Source organism: Calliopsis andreniformis, unplaced genomic scaffold (assembly GCF_051401765.1).
Source record: "Calliopsis andreniformis isolate RMS-2024a unplaced genomic scaffold, iyCalAndr_principal scaffold0002, whole genome shotgun sequence".
Classification (NCBI taxonomy): Eukaryota; Metazoa; Arthropoda; class Insecta; order Hymenoptera; family Andrenidae; genus Calliopsis; species Calliopsis andreniformis.
The window spans coordinates 13,340,545-13,364,051 of record NW_027480423.1 but is presented as its reverse complement, the minus strand read 5'-3'; positions in this window follow the sequence as shown (position 1 = coordinate 13,364,051).

Below are 23,507 nucleotides of genomic sequence, written 5' to 3'. Positions count from 1 at the left end.
TGCAATTATTCCAGTTATACGATGAAAAGATTGTTGTATTTTTATTGTATTTTATGCTTCAGGCGTGGACTTCTGAGGCCGTAGCTATTCGATGCGGTGGAAGAACGCCATACAGTGAAGCCTAGGTTGCACGGAACGTAGAATAGACCATAACTTTCACACTGGTTGCTATTATTCGTTTTATACGATGGAAAAACTGTTATATTTATATTGTATTTTATGCTTCTGGCGGTGACTTCTTAGGCCCTAACTATTCGATCTTGTAGAGCAACGCCCTAGAGTGAAGCCTAGGTTTCCTCGAACGTAGAAATGACCATCACTTTCACACGGGTTGCAATTATTCGTGTTATAGAATGTTAAGACTGTTGTATTTTTATTGTATTTTATACTTCAGGCGTTGACTTCTGAGGCCGTAGCTATTCGATGTGGTGGAAGAACGCCATACAGTGAAGCCTAGGTTGCTCGGAAAGTAGAAATGACCATAACTTTCATACTGGTTGCAATTATTCGTTTTATACGATGGAAAAACTGTTGTATTTATATTGTATTTTATTCTTCTGTGTGTTGACTTCTTAGGCCTTAACTGTTCGATCTGGTGGAACAACGCCGTAGAGTGAAGCCTAGGCTTCCCGGAACGTAGAAATGACCACTACTTTCACACTGTTTGCAATTATTCCTTTTATACGACGGAAAAACTGTTGTATTTTTATTGCATTTTATGACGTCTGGCGTTCACTTCTTAGGCCCTAACTATTCGATCTGGTGGAACAACGCCCTAGGGTGAAGCCTAGGTTGCCCGGAACGTAGAAATGACCATAGCTTTTACACTCGTAGCAATTATTCGTTTTATACAATGGAAAAACCGTTCTATTTATTTTGTATTTTATGCTTCGGGCGTTGACTTCTAAGGCCCTAACTATTCAATCTGTTGGAGCAAAGCCCTAGGGTGAAGCCTAGGTTGCTCGGAAAGTAGAAATGACCATAACTTTTACACTGGTAGCAATTATTCGTTTTATACAATTTAAAAACTGTTGTATTTATATTGTATTTTATGCTTCTGGCGTTGACTTCATAGGCCATAACTATTCGATCTGGTTTGTGCAATGCCTCAGAGTTAATTCTAGGATGCCCGAAACGCCGAAATGATGATTACTTTCACGCTCGTTGCAATTATTCCTGTTATACGATGAAAAGACCGTTGTATTTTTATTGTATTTTATGCTTCAGGCGTAGGCTTCTAAGGCCGTAGCTATTCGATATGGTGGAGCACCGCCCTAGAGTGAAGCCTAGGTTGCCGGGAACGTAGAAATGACCATAAATATTACACTGGTAGCAATTATTCGTTTTATACAATGGAAAAACTGTTCTATTTATTTTGTATTTTATGCTTCGGGCGTTGACTTCTAAGGCCATAACTGTTTGATCTGGTGGAGCAACGTCCTAGAGTGAAGCCTAGGTTTCCCGGAACGTAGAAATGACCATCACTTTCAAACTGGCTGCAATTAATCCTGTTATACGATGGAAAAACTGTTGTATTTTTATTGCATTTTATGCTTCCGGCGTTCACTTCTTAGGCCCTTACTATTCGATCTGGTGGAACAACGTCCTAGGGTGAAGCCTAGGTTGCCCGGAAGGTAGAAATTACCATAAGTTTCATAATGGTTGCAATTATTCGTTTTATACGATGGAAAAACTGTTGTATTTATATTGTATTTTATGCTTCTGGCGTTCACTTCTTGGGCCCTAACTATTCGATCTGGTGGAACAACCCCCTAGGGTGAAGCCTAGGTTGCCCGGGACGTAGAAATGACCATAACATTTACACTGGTAGCAATTATTCGTTTTATACAATTTAAAAGCTGTTGTATTTATATTGTATTTTATGCTTCTGGCGTTGACTTCATAGGCCCTAACTATTCGATCTGGTGGAGCAACGCCCTAGAGTGAAGCCTAGGTTGCCTGGAACGTACAAATGACCATCACTTTCACACGGATTGCAATTGTTCCTGTTATAGGATGGAAAGACTGTTGTATTTTTATTGCATTTTATGCTTCTGGCGTTCACTGCTTAGGACCTAACTATTCAATCTGGTGGGACAACGCCCTAGGGTGAAGCCTAGGTTGCCCGGAACGTAGAAATGACCATAACTTTTACACTGGTAGCAATTATTCGTTTTATACAATGGAAAAACTGTTCTATTTATTTTGTATTTTATTCTTCAGGCGTTGACTTCTAAGGCCCTAACTGTTTCAGCTGGTGGAGCAACTCCCTAGGGTGTAGCCTAGGTTGCCCGGAAGGTAGAAATGACCATAAGTTTAATAATGGTTGCAATTATTCGTTTTATACGATGGAAAAACTGTTGTATTTCTATTGTATTTTATGCTTCGGGCGTTGACTTCTTAGGCCCTAACTCTTCGATCTGGTGTAGCAACGCCCGACAGTGAAGCCTAGCTTGACTGGAACGAAGATATGACCATAACCTTCCCACAGGTTGCAATTATTCGTTTTATACGGTGTAAAGGCTGTTGTATTGATTTTGTGTTTTATTCTTCTGGTGTTGACTTCTTAGGCCCTAACTATTCGATATGGTGGAATAACGCCGCAGAGTGAAGCCTAGGTTGCCCGGAACGTAGAAATGACCATTACTTTCACACTGTTTGCAATTATTCCTTTTATACGATGGAAAAGCTGCTGTATTTATATCGTATTTTATGCTTCTGGCGTTGACTTCTAAGGACCTAACTGTTCGATCTGGTGGAGCAACGCCCTAGAGTGAAGCCTAGGTTGCTCGGAATGTAGAAATGACCATAACTTTTACACTGGTAGCAATTATTCGTTTTATACAATGGAAAAACTGTTCTATTTATTTTGTATTTTATGCTTCGGGCGTTGACTTCTAAGGCCATAACTGTTTGATCTGGTGGAGCAACGTCCTAGAGTGAAGCCTAGGTTTCCGGGAACGTAGAAATGAGCATCACTTTCACACGGGTTGCAATTATTCCTGTTATAGAATGGAAAGACTGTTGTATTTTTATTGTATTTTATACTTCTGGCGTTGACTTCTGAGGCCGTAGCTATTCGATGTGGTGGAAGAACGCCATACAGTGAAGCCTAGGTTGCGCGGAACGTAGAAATGACCATAAGCTTCATACTGGTTGCAATTATTCGGTTTATACGATGGAAAGACTGTTGTATTTATATTGTATTTTATGCTTCTGGCGTTGACTTCTTAGGCCGTAACTATTCGATCTGGTGGAGCAACGCCGTAGAGTGAGGCCTAGGTTGCCCGGAACGTAGAAATGACCATAACTTTCACACTGGTTGCAATTATTCATTTTATACGATGGAAAAACTGTTGTACTCATATTGTATTTTATTCTTATGGCGTTGAACTCTAAGTCCCTAGCTATTCGATCTGGTGGAGCAACGCCCTAGAGTGAAACCTAGGCTACCCGGAACGTAGAAATGACCAGTACTTTCATACTGTCTGCAGTTATTCCTGTTATACGATGGAAACACTTTTGCATCTTTATTGTATTTTATGATTCTGGCGTTGACTTCTAAGGCCCTAGCTATTCAGTCTGGTGGAGCAACGCCCTTGAGTGGAGCCTAGGTTGCCCGGTACGTAGAAGTGACCATTACTTTCACACTGTTTGCAAATATATATTATATACGATGGAAAATCTGTTGTATTTATGTTGTATTTTATGCTTCTGGTGGAACAACGCCGTAGAGTGAGGCCTAGGTTGCCCGGAACGTAGAAATGACCATAACTTTCACACTGGTTGCAATTATTCATTTTATACGATGGAAAAACTGTTGTACTCATATTGTATTTTATTCTTATGGCGTTGAACTCTAAGTCCCTAGCTATTCGATCTGGTGGAGCAACGCCCTAGAGTGAAACCTAGGCTACCCGGAACGTAGAAATGACCAGTACTTTCATACTGTCTGCAGTTATTCCTGTTATACGATGGAAACACTTTTGCATCTTTATTGTATTTTATGATTCTGGCGTTGACTTCTAAGGCCCTAGCTATTCGGTCTGGTGGAGCAACGCCCTTGAGTGGAGCCTAGGTTGCCCGGTACGTAGAAGTGACCATTACTTTCACACTGTTTGCAAATATATATTATATACGATGGAAAATCTGTTGTATTTATGTTGTATTTTATGCTTCTGGCGTTGACTTCTTAGGTCCTAACTATTTGATCTGGTGGAGCACCGCCCTAGAGTGACGCCTAGGTTGCCCGGAGCATAGAAATGACCATAACTTCCACACTGGTTGCAATTATTCGTTTTATACGATGGAAAAGCTGTAGTATTTATATCGTATTTTATGATTCTGGCGTTGACTTCTTAGGCCCTAACTATTCCATCTGGTGGAACAACGCCCTAGGGTGAAGCCTAGGTTGCCTGGAACGTAGAAATGACCATAACTTTCACACGGGTTGCAATTATTCCTGTTATAGGATGGAAAGACTGTTGTATTTTTATTGTACTTTATACTTCAGGCGTTGACTTCTGAGGCCGTAGCTATTCGATGTGGTGGAAGAACGCCATAGAGTGAGGCCTAGGTTGCCCGGAACGTAGAAATGACCATAAGTTTCATACTGGTTGCAATTATTCGTTTTATACGATGGAAAACCTGTTGTATTTATATTGTATTTTATGCTTCTGGCGTTCACTTCTGTGGCCCTAACTGTTCGATCTGGTGGAACAACGCCCTAGAGTGAAGCCTAGGTTATCCGGAACGTAGAAATGACCAGTACAATCACACTGGTTGCAGTTATTCCTGTAAAACGATGGAAAAACTGTTGCATCTTTATTGTATTTTATGCTTCTGGCGTTGACTTCTAAGGCCCTAACTATTCGATCTGGTGGAGCAACGCCCTAGCGTGAAGCCTAGGTTGGCCGGAATGTAGAAATGTCCATAACTTTCACACTGGTTGCAATTATTCGTTTTATACGATTGAAAAGCTGTTGTATTTATAGTGTATTTTATGCTTCTGGCGTTGACTTCTTAGGCCCTAACTATTCCCTCTGGTGGATCAACGCCCTAGAGTGAAGCCTATGTTGCCCAGAACGTAGAAATGACCATTCCTTTCACACTGATTGCAATTATTCCTGTTGTACGATGGAAAAACTGTTGTATTTTCATTCTACTTTATGCTTTTAGCGATGATTTCTAAGTCCCTAGCTATTCGATCTGGTGGAGCAACGCCCTAGGGTGACGCCCAGGTTGCTGGGAACGTAGAAATGACCATTACTTTCACACTGGTTGCAATTATTCGTTTTATACGATGGAAAAGCTGTTGTAATTATATCGTATTTTATGCTTCTGGCGTTGACTTCTTATGACCTAACTATTGGATCTGGTGCAGCAACGCCCTGGAGTGAAACCTAGGTTGCCGGGAAGGTAGGAATGACCATTACTTTCACACTGGTTGCAATTATCCCTGTTATACGATGGAAAAGCTGTTGTATTTTTATTGCATTTTATGCTTCGGGCATTGACTTTTAAGGCCCTAACTATTCAATCTGTTGGAGCAACGCCCTAGGGTGAAGCCTAGGTTGCCCGGAACGTAGAAATGACCATAACTTTCACACTGGTAGCAATTATTCGTTTTATGCGATGGAAAAACTGTTCTATATATTTTGTATTTTATGCTTCGGGCGTTGACTTCTAAGGCCCTAACTATTCGATCTGGAGGTGCAACGCCCTAGGGTGAATCCTAGGTTGCCCGGGAAGTAGAAATGCCCATAACTTCCACACTGGTAGAAATTATTCGTTTTATACGATTGAAAAACTGTACTATTTATTTTGTATTTTATGCTTCTGGCGTTGACTTCTTAGGCCCTAACTATTCCCTCTGGTGGACCAACGCCATAGAGTGAAACCTACGTTGCCCGGAACGTAGAAATGACCATTCCTTTCTCACTGGTTGCAATTATTCCTGTTATACGATGGAAAAACTGTTGTATTTTAATTCTATTTTATGCTTTTAGCGATGAATTCTAAGTCCCAAGCTATTCGATCTGGTGGAGCAACGCCCTAGAGTGACGCCTAGGTTGCTCGGAACGTAGAAATGACCATTACTTTCACACTGGTTGCAATTATTCGTTTTATACGATGGAAAAGCTGTTGTATTTATATCGTATTTTATGCTTCTGGCGTTGACTTCTTAGGCCCTATCTATTCCATCTGGTGGAGCAACACCCTAGACTGAAGCCTAGGTTGCCCGAACGTAGAAATGACCATTACTTTCGCACTGTTTGCAATTATTCCTTTTATACGATGGAAAAGCTGTTGTATTTTTATTGCATTTTATGCTTCTGGCGTTCACTTCTTAGGACCTAACTATTCGATCTGGTGGAACAACGGCCTAGGGTGAAGCCTAGGTTGCCCGGAACGAAGAAATGACCATAACTTTCACACTGGTTGCAATTATTTGTTTTATACGATGGAAAAGCTGTTGTATTTATATCGTATTTTATGCTTCTGGCGTTGACTTCTTAGGACCTAACTATTCCATCTGGTGGAACAACGCCGTAGGGTGACGCCTAGGTTGCCTGGAAAGTAGAAATGACCATAACTTTCTCACTGGTTGCAATTATTCGTTTTATACGATGGAAAAGCTGTTATATTTATATTGCATTTTAAGCTTCTGGCAATGAATTCTAAGTCCCTATCTATTCCATCTGGTGGAGCAACACCCTAGACTGAAGCCTAGGTTGCCCGGAACGTAGAAATGACCATTACTTTCACACTGTTTGCAATTCTTCATTTTATACGATGGAAAAGCTGTTGTACTTATATTGCAATTTATGCTTCTGGCGTTGACTTCTTAGGCCCTAACTATTTGACCTGGTGGAGCACCGCTCTAGAGTGAAGCCTAGGTTGCCCGGAACGTAGAAATGACCACTACTTTCACACTGTTTGCAATTATTCATCTAATACGATGGAAATGCTGTTGTATTTATATCGTATTTTATGCTTCAGGCGTTGACTTCTTAGGCCCTAACATTTCGATCAGGTGGAGCAACGCCCGACAGTGAAGCCTGGATTGCCCGGAACGTAGATATGACCATAACCTTCACACAGGTTGCAATTATTCGTTTTATACGGTGTAAAGGCTGTTGTATTTATTTTGTATTTTATTCTTCTGGTGTTGACTTCTTAGGCCCTATCTATTCGATGTGGTGGAACAACGCCGTAGGGTGAAGCCTAGGTTGCCCGAACGTAGAAATGACCATTACTTTCATACTGTTTGCAATTATTCCTTTTATACGATGGAAAAGCTGTTGTATTTATATCGTATTTTATGCTTCTGGTGTTGACTTCTAAGGACCTAACTGTTCGATCTGGTCGAGCAACGCCCTAGAGTGAAGCCTAGGTTGCTCGGAATGTAGAAATGACCATAACTTTCACACTGATTGCAATTATTCGTTTTATACGATGGAAAAACTGTTGCATCTTCATCGTATTTTATACTTCTGGCGTTGACTTCTTAGGCCGTAACTATTCGATCTGGTGGAGCAACGCCCTGGAGTGAAACCTGGGTTGCCCGGAACGTAGAAATGACCACTACTATCACACTGGTTGCAAATTATTCCTGCTATACGATGGAAAAACTGTTGTATTTTTATTGCATTCTATGCTTCTGTCGTTCACTTCTTAGGACCTAACTATTCGATCTGGTGGAACAACGGCCTAGGGTGAAGCCTAGGTTGCCCGGAACGTAGAAATGACCATAACTTTCACACTGGTTGAAATTATTTGTTTTATACGATGGAAAAGCTGTTGTATTTATATCGTATTTTATGCTTCTGGCGTTGTCTTCTTAGGCCCTAACTATTACATCTGGTGGAACAACGTCCTAGAGTAATGCCCAGGTTGCGCGGAACGTAGAAATGAACATAACTTTCACACTGGTAGCAATTATTCGTTTTATACAATGGAAAAACTGTTCTATTTATATTGTATTTTATGCTTCTGGCGTTGACTACTTAGGCCCTAACTATTCGATCTTGTGGAACAACGCCCTAGAGTGAAGCCTAGGTTGCCTGGAACGTAGAAATGACCATCACTTTCACACGGGTTGCAATTATTCCTGTTATAGGATGGAAAGACTGTTGCATTTTTATTGTATTTTATTCTTCTGGTGTTGACTTCACAGGCCATAACTATTCGATCTGGTGGAACAACGCCGTAGAGTGAAGCCTAGGTTGCCCGGAACGTAGATATGACCATAACCATCACACAGGTTGCAATTATTCGTTTTATACGATGGAAAGACTGTTGTATTTATTTTGTAGTTTATGCTTCTGGCGTTGACTTCTAAGGCCCTAACTCTTCGATCTGTTGGAGCAACGCCTCAGAGTGAAGTCTAGGATGCCCGAAATGTCGATATGATCATTACTTTCGCACTGGTTGCAATTAGTCATGCTATACGATGGAAAAACTGCTGCATTTTTATTGTATTTTGTGCTTCTGGCGTTGATTTCTAAGGCCGTAGCTACTAGATATGGTGCAGCAACGCCCTAGAGTGACGCCTAGGTTACCCGGAACGTAGAAATGACCATTACTTTCACACTGTTTGCAATTATTCATTTTATACGATGGAAAAGCTGTTGTATTTATATTGTATTTTATGCTCCTGGCGTTGACTTCTAAGGCCGTAGCTATTAGATGTGGTGGAGCAACGTCCTAGAGTGACGCCTAGGTTGACCGGAACGTAGAACATACCATTACCTTCACACCGGTTGCAATTATTCCTGTTATACGATGGAAAAACTGTTGCACCTTTATTGTATTTTATGCTTCTGGCGTTGACTTCATAGGCCCTAACTATTCGATCTGGTGGAGCAACGTCCTAGAGTGAAGCCTAGGTTGACAGGAACATAGAAATGACCATAACTTTCACACTGGTTACCATTATTCGTTTTATACGATGGAAAAGCTGTTGTATTTATATCGTCTTTTATGCTCCTGGCGTTGACTTTTAAGGCCGTAGCTATTAGATGTGTTGGAGCAACGCCCTTGAGTGTCGCATAGGTTGCCCGGAACGTAGAAATGACCATTACTTTCACAATTTTTGCAAATATACATTTTATACGATGGAAAAACTGTTGTACTTGTATTGTATTTTATTCTTCTGGCGTTGAATTATAAGTCCCTAGCTATTCTATCTGGTGGAGCAACGCCCTAGAGTGAAACCTAGGTTACCCGGAACGTAGAAATGACCAGTACTTTCACACTGGTTGCAGTTATTCCTGTTATACGATGGAAAAACTGTTGCACCTTTATTGTATTTTATGCATCTGGCGTTGACATCTAAGGACCTAACTATTCGATCTGGTGGAGCAAGGCCCTAGAGTGAAGCCTAGGTTGCTCGGAACGTAGAAATGACCATAACTTTCACACTGGTTGCCATTATACGTTTTCTACGATGGATCAAGCTGTTGTATTTGTATCGTATTTTATGCTTCTGGCGTTGACTTCGTAGGCCCTAACTATTCCATCTGGTGGTACAACGCCCTAGGGTGAAGCCTAGGTTGCCCGGAACGTAGAAATGACCATAACTTTAACACTGTTTGCAATTATTCATTTTATACGATGGAAAAGCTGTTGTATTTATATTGTATTTTATGCTCCTGGCGTTGACTTCTAAGGCCGTAGCTATTAGATATGTTGGAGCAACGCCCTAGAGTGACGCCTAGGTTACCCGGAACGTAGAAATGACCATTACTTTAACACTGTTTGCAATTGTTCATTTTATACGGTGGAAAAGCTGTTGTATTTATATTGTATTTTATGCTCCTGGCGTTGACTTCTAAGGCCGTAGCTATTAGATGTGGTGTAGCAACGACCTAGAGTGACGCCTAGGTTGAATGGAACGTAGAAATGTCCATTACTTTCACAATGTCTGCACTTATTCATTTTATACGATGGAAAAACTGTTGTACCTATATTGTATTCTATCCTTCTGGCGTTGAATCCTAAGTCCCTAGCTATTCGATCTGGTGGAGCAACACAATAGAGTGAAGCCTAGGTTACCCGGAACGTAGAAATGACCAGTACTTGCACACTGTTTGCAGTTATTCCTGTTGTACGATGGAAAACTGTTGCATCTTTATTGTACTTTATGCTTCTGGCGTTGACTTCTAAGGCCCTAACTATTCGATCTGGTGGAGCAACGTCCTAGAGTGAAGCCTAGGTTGCCCGGTTCGTAGAAATGACCAGTACTTTCACACTGGTTGCAGTTATTCGTTTTATACAATGAAAAACTGTTCTATTTATTTTGCATTTTATGCTTCGGGCGCTGACTTCTAAGGCCCTAACTATTCGATCTGGTGGAGCAACTCCCTAGAGTGAAGCCTAGGTTGACCGGAACGTAGAAATGACCATAACTTTCACACTGGTTACCATTATTCGTTTTATACGATGGAAAAGCTGTTGTATTTATATCGTATTTTATGCTTCTGGCGTCGACTTTTAAGGCCGTAGCTATTAGGTGTGGTGGAGCAACGCCCTAGAGTGTCGCATAGGTTGCCCGGAACGTAGAAATGACCATAACTTTCACACTGGTACCAATTATTCGTTTTACACATGGAAAAACTGTTCTATTTTTTCGTATCTTATGCATCGGGCGTTGACTTCTAAGGCCCTAGCTGTTCGATCTGGTGGAGCAACGCCCTAGAGTGAAACCTAGGTTACCCGGAACGTAGAAATGACCCGTACTTTCACACTGTTTGCAATTATTCATTTTATACGATGGCAAAGCTGTTGTATTTATATTGTATTTTATGCTTCCGGCGTTAACTTGTAAGGCCGTAGCTATCAGATGTGGAGCAGCAACGCCCTAGAGTGACGCGTAGGTTGCCCGGAACGTAGAAATGACCATTACTTTCACAATGTTCGCAATCATTCATTTTATACGATGGAAAAACTGTTGTACTTATATTGTATTTTATGCTTCGGGCGTTGACTTCTAAGGCCGTAACTATTCGATCTGGTGGAGCAACGCCCTAGAGTGAAGCCTAGGTTGCCCGGAACGTAGAAATGATCAGTCATTTCACACTGGTTGCAGTTATTCGTTTTATACAATGGAAAAACTGTTCTATTTATTTTGCATTTTATGCTTCGGGCGCTGACTTCTAAGGCCCTAACTATTCGATCTGGTGGAGCAACGCCCTAGAGTGAAGCCTAGGTTGCCCGGGAAGTAGAAATGACCATAACAATCACACTGGTTGCAACTATTCCTGTTACACGAAGGAAAAACTGTTGCACCTTTATTGTATTTTATGCTTCCGCGTTGACTTCATAGGCCCTAACTATTCGATCTGGTGGAGCAACGTCCTAGAGTGAAGCCTAGGTTCACCGGAACGTATAAATGACCATAACTTTCACACTGGTTACCATTATTCGTTTTATACGATGGAAAAGCTGTTGTATTTATATCGTATTTTATGCTTCTCGCGTCGACTTTTAGGGCCGTAGCTATTAGTTGTGGTGGAGCAACGCCCTAGAGTGTCGCATAGGTTGCCCAGAACGTAGAAATGACCATAACTTTCACACTGGTAGCAATTATTCGTTTTACACATGGAAAAACTGTTCCATTTTTTTGTATTTTATGCATCGGGCGTTGACTTCTAAGGCCCTAGCTGTTCGATCTGGTGGAGCAACGCCCTAGAGTGAAACCTAGGTTACCCGGAACGTAGAAATGACCAGTACTTTCACCCTGTTTGCAGTTATTCCTGTTGTATGACGGAAAAACTGTTGCATCTTTATTGTATTTTATGCTTCTGGCGTTGACTTCTAAGGCCCTAACTATTCGATCTGGTGGAGCAACGCCCTAGAGTGAAGCCTAGGTTGCTCGGAACGTAGAAACGACCATTACCTTCACACTGTTTGCAATTATTCATTTTACACGATGGCAAAGCTGTTGTATTTATATTGTAATTTATGCTTTGCGTTAACTTCTAAGGCCGTAGCTATCAGATGTGGAGCAGCAACGCCCTAGAGTGACGCGTAGGTTGCCCGGAACGTAGAAATGACCATTACTTTCACAATGTTCGCAATCATTCATTTTATACGATGGAAAAACTGTTGTACTTATATTGTATTTTATGCTTCGGGCGTTGACTTCTGAGGCCCTAACTATTCGATTTGGTGGAGCAACGCCCTACAGTGAAGCCTAGGTTGCCCGGAACGTAGATATGTCCATAACCATCACACAGGTTGCAATTATTCGTTTTATACGTTGGAAAGACTGTTGTATTTATTTTGTAGTTTATGCTTCTGGCGTTGACTTCTAAGGCCATGACTCTTCGATCTGGTGGAGCAACGCCTCAGGGTTAAGTCTAGGATGCCCGAAATGTCGATATGATCATTACTTTCGCACTGGTTGCAATTAGTCATGCTGTACGATGGAAAAACAGCTGCATTTTTATTTTATTTTGTGTTTCTGGCGTCGACTTCTAAGGCCGTAGCTATTAGATGTGGTGTAGCAACGCCCTTGAGTGTCGCATAGGTTGCCCGGAACGTAGAAAAGACCATTACTTTCACACCGTATGCAATTATTCGTTTTATACGATGGAAAAGCTGTTGTATTTATATCCTATTTTATGCTTCTGGCGTTGACTTCTAAGGCCCTAGCTGTTCGATCTGGTGGAGCAACGCCCTAGAGTGAAACCTAGGTTACCCGGAACGTAGAAATGACCAGTACTTTCACACTGTTTGCAGTTATTCCTGTTGTATGACGGAAAACTGTTGCATCTTTATTGTATTTTATGCTTGTGGCGTTGACTTCTAAGGCCCTAACTATTCGATCTAGTGGAGCAACGCCCTAGAGTGAAGCCTAGGTTGCCCGGAACGTAGATATGTCCATAACCATCACACAGGTTGCAATTATTCGTTTTATACGATGGAAAGACTGTTGTACTTATTTTGTAGTTTATGCTTCTGGCGTTGACTTCTAAGGCCATAACTCTTCGACCTGGTGGAGCAGCGCCTCAGAGTTAAGTCTAGGATGCCCGAAATGTCGATATGATCATTACTTTCGCACTGGTTGCAATTAGTCGTGCTATACGATGGAAAAACTGCTGCATTTTTATTGTATTTTGTGCTTCTTGCGTTGACTTCTAAGGCCGTAGCTACTAGATATGGTGGAGCAACGCCCTAGAGTGACGCCTAGGTTACCCGGAACGTAGAAATGACCATTACTTTCACACTGTTTGCAATTATTCATTTTATACGATGGAAAAGCTGTTGTATTTATATTGTATTTTATGCTCCTGGCGTTGACTTCTAAGGCCGTAGCTATTAGATGTGGTGGAGCAACGCCCTAGAGTGTCGCCTAGGTTGACCGGAACGTAGAAATGACCATTACTTTCACGATGTCTGCAATTATTTATTTTATACGATGGAAAAACTGTTGTACCTATATTGTATTTTATGCTTCGGGCGTTGACTTCTAAGGCCGTAACTATTCGATCTGGTGGAGCAACGCCCTAGAGCGAAGCTTGGGTTGCCCGGGAAGTAGAAATGACCATAACTTTCACACCGGTTGCAGTTATTCATGTTATACGGTGGAAAAACTGTTGCACCTTTATTGTATTTTATGCATCTCGCGTTGACATCTAAGGCCCTAACTATTCGATCTGGTGGAGCAAGGCACTAGAGTGAAGCCTAGGCTGCTCGGAACGTAGAAATGACCATAACTTTCACACTGGTTGCCATTATTCGTTTTCTACGATGGAAAAGCTGTTGTTTTTATATCGTATTTTATGCTTCTGGCGTTGACTTCTTAGGCCCTAACTATTCCATCTGGTGGAACAACGCCCTAGGGTCAAGCCTAGGTTGCCCGGAACGTAGAAATGACCAGTACCTTCACACTAGATGCAGTTATTCGTTTTATTCAATGGAAAAACTGTTCTATTTATTTTGCATTTTATGCTTCGGGCGCTGACATCTAAGGCCCTAACTATTCGATCTGGTGGAGCAACGCCCTAGAGTGAAGCCTAGGTTGCCCCGGAACGTAGAAATGACCATAACTTTCGCACTGGAAACAATTATTCGTTTTATACAGTGGAAAAACTGTTCTATTTATTTTGCATTTTATGCTTCGGGCGTTGATTTCTAAGGCCCTAACTATTCGATCTGGTGGAGCAACGCCCTAGAGTGAAGCCTAGGTTGCCCGGAACGTAGAAATGACCAGTACCTTCACACTAGATGCAGTTATTCGTTTTATTCAATGGAAAAACTGTTCTATTTATTTTGCATTTTATGCTTCGGGCGCTGACATCTAAGTCCCTAACTATTCGATCTGGTGGAGCAACGGCCTAGAGTGAAGCCTAGGTTGCCCGGAACGTGGAAATGGCCATAGCTTTCACACTGGTTGCTATTATTCGTTTTATACGTTGGAAAAACTGTTATATTTATATTGGATTTTATGCTTCTGCCGTTGACTTCTTAGGCCCTAACTATTCGATCTGGTGGAACAACGCCCCAGAGTGAAGCCTAGGTTGCCCGGAACGTAGAAATGACCATCACTTTCACACTGGTTGCAATTATTCCTGTTATACGATGGTAAACCTGTTGCATTTTTATTGTATTGTATGCTTCAGGCGATGGCTTCTGAGGCCCTAACTATTCGATCTGGTGTAGCAACGCACTAGGGTGAAGCATAGGTTGCCCGGAACGTAGAAATGACCATAACTTTCACACTGGTTGCCATTATTCGTTTTATAGGATGGAAAAGATGTTGTATTTATATCGTATTTTATGCTTCTGGCGTTCACTTCTTAGGCCCTAACTGTTCGATCTGGTGGAACAACGACCTAGGGTGAAGCCTAGGTTGCCCGAGACGTAGAAAGGGCCATAACTTTTACACTGGTAGCAATTATTCGTTTTATACAATGGAAAAACCGTTCTATTTATTTTGTATTTAATGCTTCGGGCGTTGACTTCAAAGGCCCTAACTGTTTGATCTGGTGGAGCACCGCCCTAGAGTGAAGCCTAGGCCGCTCGGAACGTAGAAATGACCATAACTTTCACAATGGTTTCTATTATCCGTTTTATACAATGGAAAAACTCTTATATTTGTATTGTATTTTATGCTTCTGGCGTTGACTTCTTAGGCCCGAACTATTCGATCTGTTGCAATAACGCCCTAGAGTGAAGCCTAGGTTGCCTGGAACGTAGAAATGACCATCACTTTCACACGGGTTGCAATTATTCCTGTTATAGGATGGAAAGACTGTTGTATTTTTATTGCATTTTATGCTTCGGGCACTGACCTCTAAGGTCCTACCTATTCAATCTGTTGGTGCAACGCCCTAGGGTGAAGCCTAGGTTGCGCGGGAAGTAGAAATGACAATAACTTCCACACTGGTTGCAATTATTCGTTTTATACGATGGAATAGCTGTTGCATCTTTATTGTATTTTATGCTTCTGTCGTTGCCGTCTAAGGCCGTAGCTATTAGATGTGGTGGAGCAACGCACTAGAGTGCCGCCTAGGTTGCCCGGACGTGGAATGACCATTACTTTCGCAATGTTTGCAATTATTCATTTTATACGATGGAAAAACTGTTGTACTTATATTGTATTTTATGCTTCTGGCGTTGACTTCTTATGCCCTAACTATTCCATGTGGTGGAACAACGCCCTAGGCTGAAGCCTAGGTTGGCCGCAACGTAGAAATGGATATAACTTTCACACCGGTAGCAATTATTCGTTTTATACGATAGAAAGACAGTTCTATTTATTTTGTATTTTATGCTCCGGCCGTTGACTTCTAAGGCCCTAACTATTCAATCTGTTGGAGCAACGCCCTAGGGTGAAGCCTAGGTTGCCCGGAAAGTAGAAATGACCATAACTTTCATACTGCTTGCAATTACTCGTTTTATACGATGGAAAAGCTGTTGTATTTACATTGTATTTTATACTTCGGGCGTTGACTTCTAAGGCCCTAACTATTCAATCTGTTGGATCAACGCCCTAGAGTGAAGCCAAGGTTGCTCGGAATGTAGAAATGACCATATCATTCACACTGGTTGAAATTATTCGTTTTATACGATGGAAAAGCTGTTGTATTTATATTGTATATTATGCTGCTGGCGCTCACTTCTTAGGCCCTAACTATTCGATCTGGTGGAACAACGCCCTGGGGTGAAGCCTAGGTTGCCGGGAACGTACAAATGACCATCACTTTCACAAGGGTTGCAATTATTCCTGGTATAGGATGGAAAGACTGTTTTATTTTTATTGTATTTTATGCTTCAGGCGTTGACTTCTAAGGCCCTAGCTATTCGATCTGGTGGAGCAACGCCCTAGAGTGAACCCTAGGTTGCCCGGAACGTAGAAATGACCGTAACTCTCACACTGGTTGCTATTATTCGTTTTATACAATGGAAAAGCTGTTGTACTTATATTGTCTTTTATTCTTCTGGCGTTGAATTCTAAATCCCTAGCTATTCTATCTGGAGGAGCGACGCCCTAGAGCGAAGCTTGGGTTTCCCGGGAAGTAGAAATGACCATAACTTTCACACTGGTTGCAATTATTCCTGTTACACGATGGAAAATCTGTTGCACCTTTATTGTGTTTTATGCTTCTGGCGTTGACTTCATAGGCCCTATCTATTCGATCTGGTGGAGCAACGTCCTAGAGTGAAGCCTAGGTTGACCGGAACGTAGGACATACCATTACCTTCACACTGGTTGCAATTACTCATGTTATACGATGGAAAAACTGTTGCACCTTTTTTGTATTTTATGCTTCTGGCGTTGACTCCGTAGGCCCTAACTATTCGATCTGGTGGAGCAACGTCCTAGAGTGAAGCCTAGGTTGACCGGAACGTAGAAATGATCATAACTTTCACACTGGTTACCATTATTCGTTTTATACGATGGAAAATCTGTTGTATTTATATCGTGTTTTATGCTTCTGGCGTTCACTTTTAAGGCCGTAGGTATTAGATGTGGTGGAGCAACGCCTTAGGGTGTCGCATAGGTTGCCCGGAACGTAGAAATGACCATTACTTTCACAATTTTTGCAAATATTCATTTTATACGATGGAAAAGCTGTTGTCCTTATATTGTATTTTATTCTTCTGGCGTTGAATTCTAAGTCCCTAGCTATTCTATCTGGTGGAGCAACGCCCTAGTGTGAAACCTAGGTTACCCGGAACGTAGAAATGACCAGTACTTTCACACTGGTTGCAGTTATTCCTGTTATACGATGGAAAAACTGTTGCACCTTTATTGTATTTTATGCATCTCGCGTTGACATCTAAGGCCCTAACTATTCGATCTGGTGGAGCAAGGGCCTAGAGTGAAGCCTAGGTTGCCCGGAACGTAGAAATGACCATCACTTTCACACTGGTTGCAATTATTCCTGTTATACGATGGTAAACCTGTTGTATTTTTATTGTATTGTATGCTTCAGGCGATGGCTTCTGAGGCCCTAACTATTCGATCTGGTGTAGCAACGCACTAGGGTGAAGCATAGGTTGCCCGGAACGTAGAAATGACCATAACTTTCACACTGGTTGCAATTATTCGTTTTATAGGATGGAAAAGATGTTGTATTTATATCGTATTTTATGCTTCTGGCGTTCACTTCTTAGGCCCTAACTGTTCGATCTGGTGGAACAACGGCCTAGGGTGAAGCCTAGGTTGCCCGAGACGTAGAAAGGGCCATAACTTTTACACTGGTAGCAATTATTCGTTTTATACAATGGAAAAACTGTTCTATTTATTTTGTATTTAATGCTTCGGGCGTTGACTTCAAAGGCAATAACTGTTTGATCTGGTGGAGCACCGCCCTAGAGTGAAGCCTAGGCCGCTCGGAACGTAGAAATGACCATAACTTACACGGGTTGCAATTATTCCTGTTATAGGATGGAAAGACTGTTGTATTTTTATTGTATTTCATACTTCAGGCGTTGACTTCTGTGGCCGTAGCTATTCGATGTGGTGGTAAAACGCCTTAGAGTGAAGCCTAGGTTGCCCGGAAAGTAGAAATGACCATAAGTTTCATACTGGTTGCAATTATTCGCTTTATACGATGGAAAAACTGTTGTATTTATATCGTATTTTATGCTTCTGGCGTTGACCTCTAAGGCACTACCTATTCGATCTGGTGGAGCAGCGCCCTAGAGCGAAGCCTAGATTGCCCGGAACGTAGAATTGGCCATCACTTTCAAACTGGTTGCAATTATTCCTGTTATATGATGGATACACTGTTGTATTTTTTTTGCATTTTATGGTTCGGGCGCTGACTTCTAAGGCCCTAACAATTCAATCTGTTGGTGCAACGCCCTAGGGTGAAGCCTAGCTTGCTCGGAAAGTAGAAATGACCATAAGTTTCATACTGGTTGCAATTATTCGTTTTGTCCGATGGAAAAACTGTTGTATTTATATCGTATTTTATGCTTCTGTCGTTGACCTCTAAGGCACTACCTATTCGATCTGGTGGAGCAACGCCCTAGAGCGAAGCCTAGGTTGCCCGGAACGTAGAATTGGCCATCACTTTCAAACTGGTTGCAATTATTCCTGTTGTATGATGGAAACACTGTTGTATTTATATTGTATTTTATGCTTCTGGCGTTCCCTTCTTAGGCCCTAACTATTCGATCTGGTGGAACAACGGCCTAGGGTGAAGCCTAGGTTGCCCGGAACTTAGAAATAACCATAACCTTTACACTGGTAGCAATTATTCGTTTTATACTATGGAAAAACTGTTCTATTTATTTTGTATTTAATGCTTCGGGCGGTGGCTTCTAAGGCCCTAACTGTTTGATCTGGTGGAGCAACGCCCTAGAGTGAAACCTAGGCTGCCCGGAACGTAGAAATGACCATAACTTTCACACTGGTTGCTACTATTCGTTTTATACGATGGAAAAGCTGTTGTATTTATATTGTATTTTATGCTTCTGGCGTTGACTTCTAAGGCACTAACTATTCGATCTGGTGGAGCAATGCAATAGAGTGATGCCTAGGTTGCCCGGAACGTAGAATTGGCCATCAATTTCAAACTGGTAGCAATTATACCTGTTATATGATGGAAACACTGCTGTATTTTTTTTGCATTTTATGGTTCGGGCGTTGACTTCTAAGCCCCTAACTATTCAATCCGTTGGAGCAACGCCCTAGGGTGAAGCCTAGGTTGCTCGGAAAGTAGAAATGACCATAAGTTTCATACTGGTTGCAATTATTCGCTTTATACGATGGAAAAACTGTTGTATTTATATTGTATTTTATACATCTGGCGTTGACTTCTAAGGCACTAACTATTCGATCTGGTGGAGCAACGCAATAGAGTGATGCCTAGGTTGCCCGGAACGTAGAATTGGCCATCAAATTCAAACTGGTCGCAACTATACCTGTTATATGATGGAAACACTGCTGTATTTTTTTTGCATTTTATGGTTCGGGCGTTGACTTCTAAGGCCCTAACTATTCTATCCGTTGGAGCAACGCCCTAGGGTGAAGCCTAGGTTGCCCGGAAAGTAGAAATGACCATAGTTTTCATACTGGTTGCAATTATTCGTTTTATATGATGGAAAAACTGTTGTATTTATATTGTATTTTATGCTTCTCGCGTTCCCTTCTTAGGCCCTAACTATTCGATCTGGTGGAACAACGGCCTAGGGTGAAGCCTAGGTTGCCCGGAACGTAGAAATAACCATAACTTTTACACTGGTAGCAATTATGCGTTTTATACTATGGAAAAACTGTTCTATTTATTTTGTATTTAATGCTTCGGGCCTTGTCTTCTAAGGCCCTAACTGTTTGATCTGGTGGAGCAACGCCGTAGAGTGAAACCTAGGTTGCCCGGAACGTAGAAATGACCATAACTTTCACACTGGTTGCTATTACTCGTTTTATACGATGGAAAAACTGTTATATTTATATTGTATTTTATGCTTCTGGCGTTGACTTCTTAGGCCCTGACTATTCGATCTGGTGTAACAACGCCATAGAGTGAAGCCTAGGTTGCCCGGAACGTAGAATTGGCCATCAATTTCAAACTGGTTGCAATTATACCTGTTATATGATGGAAACACTGCTCTATTTTTTTTGCATTTTATGGTTCGGGCGTTGACTTCTGAGGCCGTAACTATTCAATCCGTTGGAGCAACGCACTAGGGTGAAGCCTAGGTTGCCCGGAACGTAGAAATGACCATAACTTTCACACTGGTTGCTACTATTCGTTTTATACGATGGAAAAACTGTTGTATTTATATTGTATTTTATGCTTCTGGCGTTGACTTCTAAGGCACTAACTATTCGATCTGGTGGAGCAATGCAATAGAGTGATGCCTAGGTTGCCCGGAACGTAGAATTGGCCATCAATTTCAAACTGGTTGCAATTATACCTGTTATATGATGGAAACACTGCTGTATTTTTTTTGCATTTTATGGTTCGGGCGTTGACTTCTAAGCCCCTAACTATTCAATCCGTTGGAGCAACGCCCTAGGGTGAAGCCTAGGTTGCTCGGAAAGTAGAAATGACCATAAGTTTCATACTGGTTGCAATTATTCGTTTTATACGATGGAAAAACTGTTGTATTTATATTGTATTTTATACATCTGGCGTTGACTTCTAAGGCACTAACTATTCGATCTGGTGGAGCAACGCAATAGAGTGATGCCTAGGTTGCCCGGAACGTAGAATTGGCCATCAAATTCAAACTGGTCGCAATTATACCTGTTATATGATGGAAACACTGCTGTATTTTTTTTGCATTTTATGGTTCGGGCGTTGACTTCTAAGGCCCTAACTATTCTATCCGTTGGAGCAACGCCCTAGGGTGAAGCCTAGGTTGCCCGGAAAGTAGAAATGACCATAAGTTTCATACTGGTTGCAATTATTCGTTTTATACGATGGAAAAACTGTTGTATTTATATTGTATTTTATACATCTGGCGTTGACTTCTAAGGTACTAACTATTCGATCTAGTGGAGCAACGCCCTAGAGTGAAACCTAGGTTGCCCGGAACGTAGAAATGACCATAACTTTCACACTGGTTGCTATTATTCGTTTTATACGATGGAAAAACTGTTATATTTATATTGTATTTTATGCTTCTGGCGTTGACTTCTTAGGCCCTTACTATTCGATCTGGTGGAACAACGCCCTAGAGTGAAGCCTAGGTTGCCTGGAACGTAGAATTGGCCATCACATTCAAAGTGGTTGCAATTACTCCTGATATATGATGGAAACACTGTTGTATTTTTTTTGCATTTTAAGGTTCGGGCGTTGACTTCTAAGGCCCTAACTATTCAATCCGTTGGAGCAACGCCCTAGGGTGAAGCCCAGGTTGCTCGGTAAGTAGAAATGACCATAAGTTTCATACTGGTTGCAATTATTCGTTTTATACGATGGAAAAACTGTTGTATTTATATTGTATTTTATACATCTGGCGTTGACTTCTAAGGTACTAACTATTCGATCTAGTGGAGCAACGCCCTAGAGTGAAGCCTATGTTGCCCGGAACGTAGAAATGACCATCACTTTCAAACTGGTTGCAATTATTCCTGTTATATGATGGAAAAACTTGTATTTTTATTGCATTTTATGCTTCGGGCATTGACTTCTAAGGCTCTAACTATTCAATCTGGTGGAACAACGGCCTAGGGTGAAGCCTAGGTTGCCCGGAACGTAGAAATAACCATAACTTTTACACTGGTAGCAATTATTCGTTTTATAGTATGGAAAAACTGTTCTATTTATTATGTATTTAATGCTTCGGGCGTTGGCTTCTTAGGCCCTGACTGTTTGATCTGCTGGAGCAACGCCCTAGAGTGAAACCTAGGTTGCCCGGAACGTAGAAATGACCATAACTTTCACACTGGTTGCTCTTATTCGTTTTATACGATGGAAAAACTGTTATATTTATATTGTGTTTTATGCTTCTGGCGTTGACTTCTTAGGCCCTTACTATTCGATCTGGTGGAGCAACGCCCTAGAGTGAAGCCGCGGTTGCCCGGAACGTAGAATTGGCCATCACCTTCAAACTGGTTGCAATTAATCCTGTTACATGATGGAAACACTGTTGTATTTTTTTTGCATTTTATGGTTCGGGCGTTGACTTCTAAGGACCCTAACTATTCAATCTGTTGGAGCAACGCCCTAAGGTGAAGCCTAGGTTGCTCGGAAAGTAGAAATGTCCATAAGTTTCATACTGGTTGCAATTATTCGTTTTATACGGTGGAAAAACTGTTGTATTTATATTGTATTTTATGCTTCTGGCGTTGACTTCTAAGGTACTAACAATTCGATCTAGTGGAGCAACGCCCTAGAGCGAAGCCTAGGTTGCCCGTAACGTAGAAATGACCATCCCTTTCAAACTGGTTGCAATAAATCCTGTTATATGATGGAAACACTGTTGTATGTTTTTTGCATTTTATGGTTCGGGCATTGACTTCTAAGGCCCTAACTATTCAATCTGTTGGAGCAACGCCGTAGGGTGAAGCCTAGGTTGCCCTGAAAGTAGAAATGACCATGACTTTCATACAGGTTGCAATTATTCGTTTTACATGGTGGAAAAACTGTTGTATTTATATTGTATTTTATGCTTCTGGCGTTGACTTCTAAGGCACTATCTATGCGATCTGGTGGAGCAACGCCCTAGAGCGAAGCCTAGGTTGCCCGGAACGTAGAATTGGCCATCACTTTCAAACTGGTTGCAATTATTCCTGTTATATGATGGATACACTGTTGTATTTTTTTTGCATTTTATGGTTCGGGCGCTGACTTCTAAGGCCCTAACTGTTTGATCTAGTGGAGCAACGCCCTAGAGTGAAGCCTAGGTTGCACGGAATGTAGAAATGACCATAACTTTCACACTGGTTGCAATTATTTGTTTTATATGATGGAAAAGCTGTTGTATTTATATCGCATTTTATGCTTCTGGCGTTTACTTCTTAGGCACTAACTATTCGATCTGGTGGAGCAACGCAATAGAGTGATGCCTAGGTTGCCCGGAACGTAGAATTGGCCATCAATTTCAAACTGGTCGCAATTATACCTGTTATATGATGGAAACACTGCTGTATTTTTTTTGCATTTTATGGTTCGGGCGTTGACTTCTAAGGCCCTAACTATTCAATCCGTTGGAGCAACGCCCTAGGGTGAAGCGCAGGTTGCTCGGTAAGTAGAAATGACCATAAGTTTCATACTGGTTGCAATTATTCGTTTTATACGATGGAAAAACTGTTGTATTTATATTGTATTTTATACATCTGGCGTTGACTTCTAAGGTACTAACTCTTCGATCTAGTGGAGCAACGCCCTAGGGTGAAGCCTATGTTGCCCGGAACGTAGAAATGACCATCACTTTCAAACTGGTTGCAATTATTCCTGTTATTTGATGGAAAAACTGTTGTATTTTTATTGCATTTTATGCTTCGGGCATTGACTTCTGAGGCCCTAACTATTCAATCTGGTGGAACAACGGCCTAGGGTGAAGCCTAGGCTGCCCGGAACGTAGAAATA